At 37.5% G+C, this 7728-nt stretch overlaps 1 long non-coding RNA gene across 2 annotated transcripts; it reads left to right on the top strand.

Moving 5' to 3' along the window:
- The first annotated feature begins 33 nt into the window (after positions 1-33).
- On the top strand, positions 34-1202 carry LOC140686932 (uncharacterized). 2 transcript variants are annotated; one of them, XR_012060937.1, is made up of 2 exons: positions 34-104; positions 412-1202. It is a non-coding gene; the product is annotated as an uncharacterized lncRNA (long non-coding RNA). The 2 variants fall into 2 exon arrangements; XR_012060936.1 differs by having other exon boundaries at positions 49-104; positions 379-1202.
- Positions 1203-7728: the final 6526 nt, after the last annotated feature.

The following is a 7728-nucleotide window of genomic DNA, read 5'->3' as shown; positions in this document are numbered from 1 at the left end:
AGAAGGGCGTGCGCTCTGTGGGCTAGAGCTCCGCGAAAACGTTCTCTTCCGCGCCCTGCATCAGGCCCCTCCTTGGGCGTCGAGGACTTTCTCAGCCTAGCGAGGTGCGGCTCTGAGAGCTAGGACTGGGAGGAGAGAGCTACGGATGGCGGTGTGGTCCAGTCCTGAGGGTCCCAGGGAAAGGGCGGGAACCCGAGGAGGTGCTAAGCGATGGCAGGGTGTTTTACGTATTAACTTTTCGAATCAAAGCATTCCTCAGTTAACTGAAGAACCTAAGCCCCTGTGATTAACCCACACCTGCAGAGAGGTGGGGCGGGCTGAGGTTTGAAAAAGTGGGCTTGAACCTGCTTCTTCATACCCACTGCACTATCCTCACAGATATCCAAGCTAATCTTATCCTTGTGGACACAGGCTTGACGAAGCGACTTACCCCCAAAACCTCAGAGCTGTCGTGATGCTGGGATGAGAAACCAAAGGGTGAGAGGAGACAGTTTCCAAGAGGCGTTAACCTTGGAACTTACCTTTTAAAGGAGGTACCGGAGTCAGCCAGACCAACACAGCAGGGAAGGGTCTTCCAGGCATAGGAGCAACAGGTGCCAAGGCTGTGTACCCAAGGGAGAGAGACAAAGGGAGAGACGGGCTGCCCATCCCCTCAGTTTCTAAGAAGGAAAAATGTTGCAACCTTTGGAAGCTGTTTAGAACTATATCAAAAGGACATTAAGACAGCTACAACAATTTGTTAAATATAAAACACTATTTTGTTTTTGCAAAAGTGTAAAATCAGGAACTGTCTCCTGTCTCCATGTGGTCCCACCATTTCTTCCCTGACTGCTTTAGAGTTCCTGTGGAATGCTGGGCAGAAATCATCAATGTCCCGAGAGCAGAAGAAATTGTGCCCTGCTCACACAGATGTTCAAGACAGCTGTTTCAGTGGGAATCTCTTCCCCTCTATTACCAAAATAGAACCAAAAAAAAAAAATCACAGTTCTTCCTACTCTCAGTCAGTAGAAGTGTAACTCTGTACTGTCAAGCAATTTGACAACTACTTTATTCTTTCACTTTTAAGAAGTCTGACAAGTACAAAATGAAATGTGTTAATGTAAGTTATAAAGCATAGTAAAATGAACTCTTGTACACCCAATTTATGAAACAACCTGTATTATTTTTCCTCTATGAACTGTATTTTAAATTTTTTAATTCTATTTTTTATTGAAGTATAGTCGGTTTACAATGTGTCAATTTCCAGTGTACAGCATGTTTCAGTCATACACATACATATGTATATTCTTTTTCATTATAGGTTACTGTAAGATATTGAATATAGTTCCCTGTGCTATACAGTAGGACCTTGTTTATCTGTTTTATATATAATAGTATCTGCAAATCCCAATTTACCCCTTCTCACCTTCTTTCCCCTCCGGTAACCGTAAGTTTGTTTCCTATGTCTGTGAGTCTGTTTCTGTTTTATACATAAGTTCATTTGTGTCATTTTTAAGATTCTACATATAAGTGATATCATATGGTATTTTTCTTTCTCTTTCTGGCTTGTATCATTTAGTATGATAATCTCCAGGTCCATCAGTGTTGCTGAAAATGGCATTATTTCATTCTTTTTTATGACTGAATAGTATTGTATTGTATATATATATTCACCACATCTTCTTTATCCATTCATCTGTCAATGGACTTTTAGGTTGCTTCCGTGTCTTGGCTATTGTAAATAGTGCTGCTATAAACATTGGGGTGCATGTATCTTTTCAAATTAGAGATTCCTCCAGATATATGCTGAGGGGTGGGACTGCTGGAACATATAGTAAGTCTATTTTTAGTTTTTTAAGGAAACACATAATTGTATGTGTATGTGTGTGTATATATATATATATATAAATATATAAAATTGATGCTTCTCCATGTGTTCCTCCCAGATCCCACCTTCTCTCTGCTTCCTCTCAAGAGAATCACTATCCTGATTTTTAAAAATCATTTCAACTTTTCTTTATGAAATTACCATATATATTCCCAAACAATATACCATTTACTTTTTGTATCATTACTTTTCAATGATAAAATTATTTCTGTGCTGTACCATTATACTGCTGCTTCTTTTCAATCAATATTATGCTTCCATCCCCATGTGTTTTCCCTGCCATAAAGATTCCATTATATGAATATACCATGATTTATAAATCCATTTTCCTATCTCCAACATTCAAATTGTTTCCTTTCCCCTCTCTCCCCTCCCACTATAATGTACATTGCTATGAGTATTCTTATATAGTCTCCTGATTCATGTGTGCAGGAATTGTTCCAGGATGGAGTTGTTGGCTTGGAGGATATATAAGACACAAAGAGTTTTCCAAAGTGGTTGTGCCAATATACACCCCCAGCAATACCCTCTCCCTAAGCTTGAGCACAGCTCCTTCCTTGTCTTCACAAAGCACAGTTAAGACAAGGCTTCTATGTTAAAAGTAATTTTTTTTTAATGAAAGCTGAGCACATTACAGGAAAAATCTTAAACTGAATAGCATAATTCACTGTTGGATTTCTTTGGTCATGTTTCTTCATTGAGGGTCCTCTACTCAGTCACTCTGTTCCATAGACCAACTTGGCCTGCCAGGTTAAAAGCTTCCTTTATCCAATCTTACCTTCCCCAGACTCCCATCTTTTTTTGTCTCCAACTCTAATAAAAATAATAATAAAGCCCCCTTCTCCAACAACAGCAAGAAAGCATTAACATGCTGCCTGCAAAGATGCAGCCCTGCCCACAATGTAGTCATCCTTTTACATCACTATGCATTACACTTGTTCCTAATTGTTCTGAGCTTCTTCATTACAGAATGAAATTTTGCGTTACTTTCATATACCCGGGAGACCCATTAAACTGTTTTTTAAAAGAGCAGTCTTCCCCTGGAGATGAATTTTACAATCATCCCTAGAGTAGTTCTGTTGGTTAAAGCCTCTTGACTTGAAAGTAACAGAAACTCTCTCAAGCTAGTCAAGGCAGAAAGGGAGGATTTGTTCTAAGGATACAGGATATCTTAAAAGATCTTCTCACTGGCTACATTGGAGTCAGGCACCCTCCTCTAAGCCAAGCTAGCAAGGTGAGGTCGTATTGTACCAAATGGCTTCCAGGGGATCTTTGCTGTGGATGAGGGGGTCACTGCTAACATTCTGTAGATGTGTTTCAAGTGACTGATTCACAGGGAAGATTCAGATGAAACAATTTCTAAATAGCAAAGCCAGTAGAAACTATCCCATTTGTTTCTCTCCCCTTTCAAAAAAGAGTCAACAATTATTTTATGAGTCAATTATATTTATAAAAACTCCATTAATGCAAGAGCTCAACTGTATATCTTTAATATATACATAATTAATGTACATTAATTACTGAATAATGTAATATATTTACTAATCAATGTATTATATATTATATTCAGATATAATATATATAAATAAAAAATAAAGCAGAGTTTCTCAACCTTGGCACTATTGATATTTTAGTCCAGATAATGCTTTGTGAGGGGAGGAGGCTGTCCTGTGCATTGTAGGATGTTTAGCAGTATCTCTGGCCTCCAGCCACTAGGTGACAGGAGCATTTCCCTCCACCCCACTGTGACAAACAGAAGTCTCCAGACATTGCCAAATGCCCTTGGGGAACAGTTTTGCCAAAATTAAGAACCACCGGTATAAAGCATGGCTTTAGTAAAAACTTTTAGTCCAACTGAAGACACAAAACATGTGAAACAATTACAGAACAAAACAGTAAAATATAATATACAAAATTATATTTGTAAACAGTCATAATATTTCCATTTTTGCCTTTAATATTCTTGGGGGATATTAAAAATATCACTTACCATTTTATTCTGTTGGAAGACAACGGTGATAGTGTGCAAGAGCCTCATGCTATTTAATGCCTATTTGGAATGTTTTCCAGATTTTCATCAGAAGGATGCTACAGAGAAAAATACCTTAATTTCTCCTCCAAATTCCTCACAAGGCAACTGTATCTGACTTGTTATGAATCAACATATTTTCTATAGTTTTATTGGCACAATTTCAGAAATTAGCTTTATCTGACTTTCTAATTGGTCTTTGGTTGGTAAGAACCAGCAATCCTCAACTTTATCTTTGCCTACAGACTTTCAGTCTAGTAGTAGTTACCATCTATATTCACCTATTCAACATTTATTGAACACCTAGGTCCGGGGCCCTATGCTAGCACTGGGAGTGTGTGGTCGGCTAACAACAGTAAAAGTCCTTGGCCTCCTGGAACTTACCACCTAATGAGAGAAACAGACATTGATCAAATGTATCATTGATCAATTTTACAAGTCTATTAAGTCCTTTAAAGGCAAATACATAGTGCTATGGGGTTCTGTAATGTGCAGAATTTACATTTTCAGGGAGCTCAGGGAAGTTTCCCAGAGAAAGTAATAACTGCTAAAGGTGGGGGAGGGTATAGCTCAAGTGGTAGACCACGTGCTTAGCACGCATGAGGTCCTGGGTTCAATCCCCAGGACCTCCTCTAAAAATAAATAAACCCAATTACCAACCCACCAAGAAAATCCTTAAAAAAAAAAGAGCAACTTTATTTAAAAAATCATTAAGGTTGAAGGAGTCAGGAGGCTGTGAGGGGACAGTGCTTTGAAGGCAGGGAGAGAAGTGTGTGCAAGTCCTTATGGCAAGAGGAGAAAAGGGGATATTGGTTAGTATTTTAATTAAACAGTCCAGAGTTGAGGGAACTCCAATACCATTATCGGATTATAGCATCGTGAATTGCTGTTAAATAATATATTACTTCTTAAATTTAACATCCACTCAGCTTAGATTTCTGTGCTTTGTATCTTTCTTTGCAAAAGGCTAACAGTAATTTGAATATAAAGGAAAAAGGAATGAGTATTTGTGTTACAAAAGGATTCTCAATCATTCATTTATTTCAGAATTTTGGCTATTTCCTCAGTTAATCCTCTTCATCCCACCCACCATCACCCTTCTCCAAATTCTATTTTCAGAGATGAATGTCCTGATGACACGGTTCCAAGCAGCCATCATGTCTCGCTTGCAGGTGGAATATTATTTGAGCCATAAATCTTTGGTCTGCTAGTCCTCCTGGTTCCAGCTGGTCTGAGGTCTATGTGCTTGTGGGCAGCATACAGCTAACTTCTTCCACCTGGAAGGGGTTTCGGCATCCGCAAAACAGCTCAAAGGATATGGCTCAGAATATTATCTATAAGCCCTTGAGGAGAAACTAAAGGTCCTTGACTTTGTTTAATAGCTGAACTATTATTATTTTCTCTTGCTTGATTGTTTTCCTTTGTTTCTGCATTTCCTCATTTCTCTGATTAAATTTATTCTTTGAAACTTGAGGAAAGCCTAGGAGGCTAAAGTTTTTCCACAAACAAGAGACAGGCAGAAGACGGGGCAGGGAAGAGTCTGTCCTGGGAAGACCCCATAGAGTTCTGCTCAGTTACACTAAATCATTTAACTAAAAATTTACTTACATAACAGAGGGTAAAGAAAAACCTTAGAACTGTATTTAGCTGTATAATCCATTCCCTACTTACTAAAATAGTATAACAAAAAGCACCTTAAGAAACTACAATGAGGTATCACCTCACACCAGTCCGAAAAAAAGTCATTAAAAAGGTCACAAATGATAAATGCTGGAGAGGGTGTGGAGAAAAGGAACTCTCCTACACTGCTGCTGGCAATGTAGCTTGGTGCAGCCATTATGGAAAACAGTATGAAGATTTCCTGAAAAACTAAAAATAGACTTACCATAGGATCCAGTAATACCACTCCTGGGCATATATCTGGAGAAAAATATAATTCAAAAAGACACATGCACCCCAATGTTTACAGCAGCATGATTTACAATAGCCAAGACATGGAAGCAACCTAAATGTCCATCGATAGATGACAGGATATAGAAGTTGTGGTATACTTATACAATGGAATACTACTCAGCCATAAAAAGAATAAAATAATGCCATTTTCAGCAACACGGATGGACCTAGAGAATGTCATTCTTAGTGAAGCAAGCCAGAAAGAGAAAGAAAAATACCATATAATATCACTTATATGTGAAATATTTTAAAAAGGCACAAATGAACCCATTTCTAAAACAGAGACAGATTCACAGACATAGGAAACAAACTTATGGTTACAGGGGGAAAGGGGGTGGGAAGGGATAAATTGGGAGTTTGAGATTTGCAGATAATAACTAATATATATATATATACACAATAGATAAACAACAGGCTTATACTGTATAGCACAGAGAACCATATTCACTATCTTGTAGTAACCTATGGTGAAGATGAGAATGAATGTCTGTATGTTCCTATGTGACTGAAGTATTGTGCTGTACACCAGAAATTGACACAACATTGTAAACTGACTATACTTCAATAAAAATGTATTTTTTAAAAAAGATTAATTTAAAAAACTTAAAAAATTTTTTTTCATGGGTTATACTGATGGAGTTTCACCTTTCAGAACCGAGTCACACAGAGCAGGATTCAAATCCCAGCCTTGTCCTTCACTCTGTTACTTTGGGAAACTACCTGAATGTTCTCAGAACTTCAGTTTCCTTATCTATTAAGTGGGGATAACAATTTCTCAAGCTATTATAAGACTAGACTAGAGCACATAAAGCACAGACCACAAAGCCTGGCACACTGAGCAGGACAGAGTAGGTTCTAGTTAAAAGACAGTGGGAGTTGCCCACTTATTTTCCTGTACATAGGGGAAATGTAGTTGCAGTCAGATGAAAACTGACCTGTGAGATAAAGAGATGGATTTATTGAAAAGAAAATAATTCATAAGTTGCCCAGCAGGAACATCTTGTATGTTTTGCATCTTAATACTTACTGTTTGGTTCCTGTGGCTTTTTAAACTCGTTATTTTAAAAACCGGAGCCACTGCCTGATTGATTAGGGCTTGATTATCTAGTTATGGACTAGTTAGCCCTTAATTTCTGGCTGTACAAGAGTGAAAAGAGAGAGAAAGGAAACGATTTCTGCAGAAACTGAAACATCTTTGTGTTCCATGAAGTACCTGGCACTTTGTGTGTACGAAATACAGAATAAATCAGTTTAATCCCTTTTTAGTAACTCCAGTTTTAGAAGTCTTGCATAAGACTAAAGGGACAAATGAGACTCTCTAATGATGTTATTTTGTTTTTCACTGTTACTATCTCTGGCCTTTTCACAACTGAGTTTTGACTCGGCCAGAGACATTAAATCAAATGCTTATTACAGTTTTGAATAGCACACAAATTGATTCTTTCTCAAGATTCTGTCAAGTATGGCCTTAAGTACTAGAGTAATAAAACTAAGTCCAAAATACTTCAGTGTATTTCTTATAATACGTGGGAGATACGAGAGAGAGAGATGATTCTAGCCTTCAAGTTTACAAACCTGTAAAATCAGATTTAACTTGCACATTAACCACTTAAGACAAACTTTAAAAACAGGGGACAAAAAGGGAAGATACAGAACAAGATGCATGGTATCCTACTATTTCCGTTAAAAAAAATAAAAAATGTTCCCTTTCTCCCTCTCTGTATATATATATATACCCTCCAAGTCCATCCATGTTGTTGCAAATGGCAAAATTTCATTCTTTTTTATGGCTGAGTAGCATAAAAACATTTCTCTTAAAATAGGGGGAAAATAAACCAGAAAAGTTTAGTGGCTTTATTTTTGTTAATTATTATTTTTT

The sequence above is a fragment of the Vicugna pacos genome, chromosome 18 (assembly GCF_048564905.1).
Source record: "Vicugna pacos chromosome 18, VicPac4, whole genome shotgun sequence".
In the NCBI taxonomy this organism is placed as follows: domain Eukaryota; kingdom Metazoa; phylum Chordata; class Mammalia; order Artiodactyla; family Camelidae; genus Vicugna; species Vicugna pacos.
This window is presented reverse-complemented; position numbering and strand designations above follow the sequence as displayed.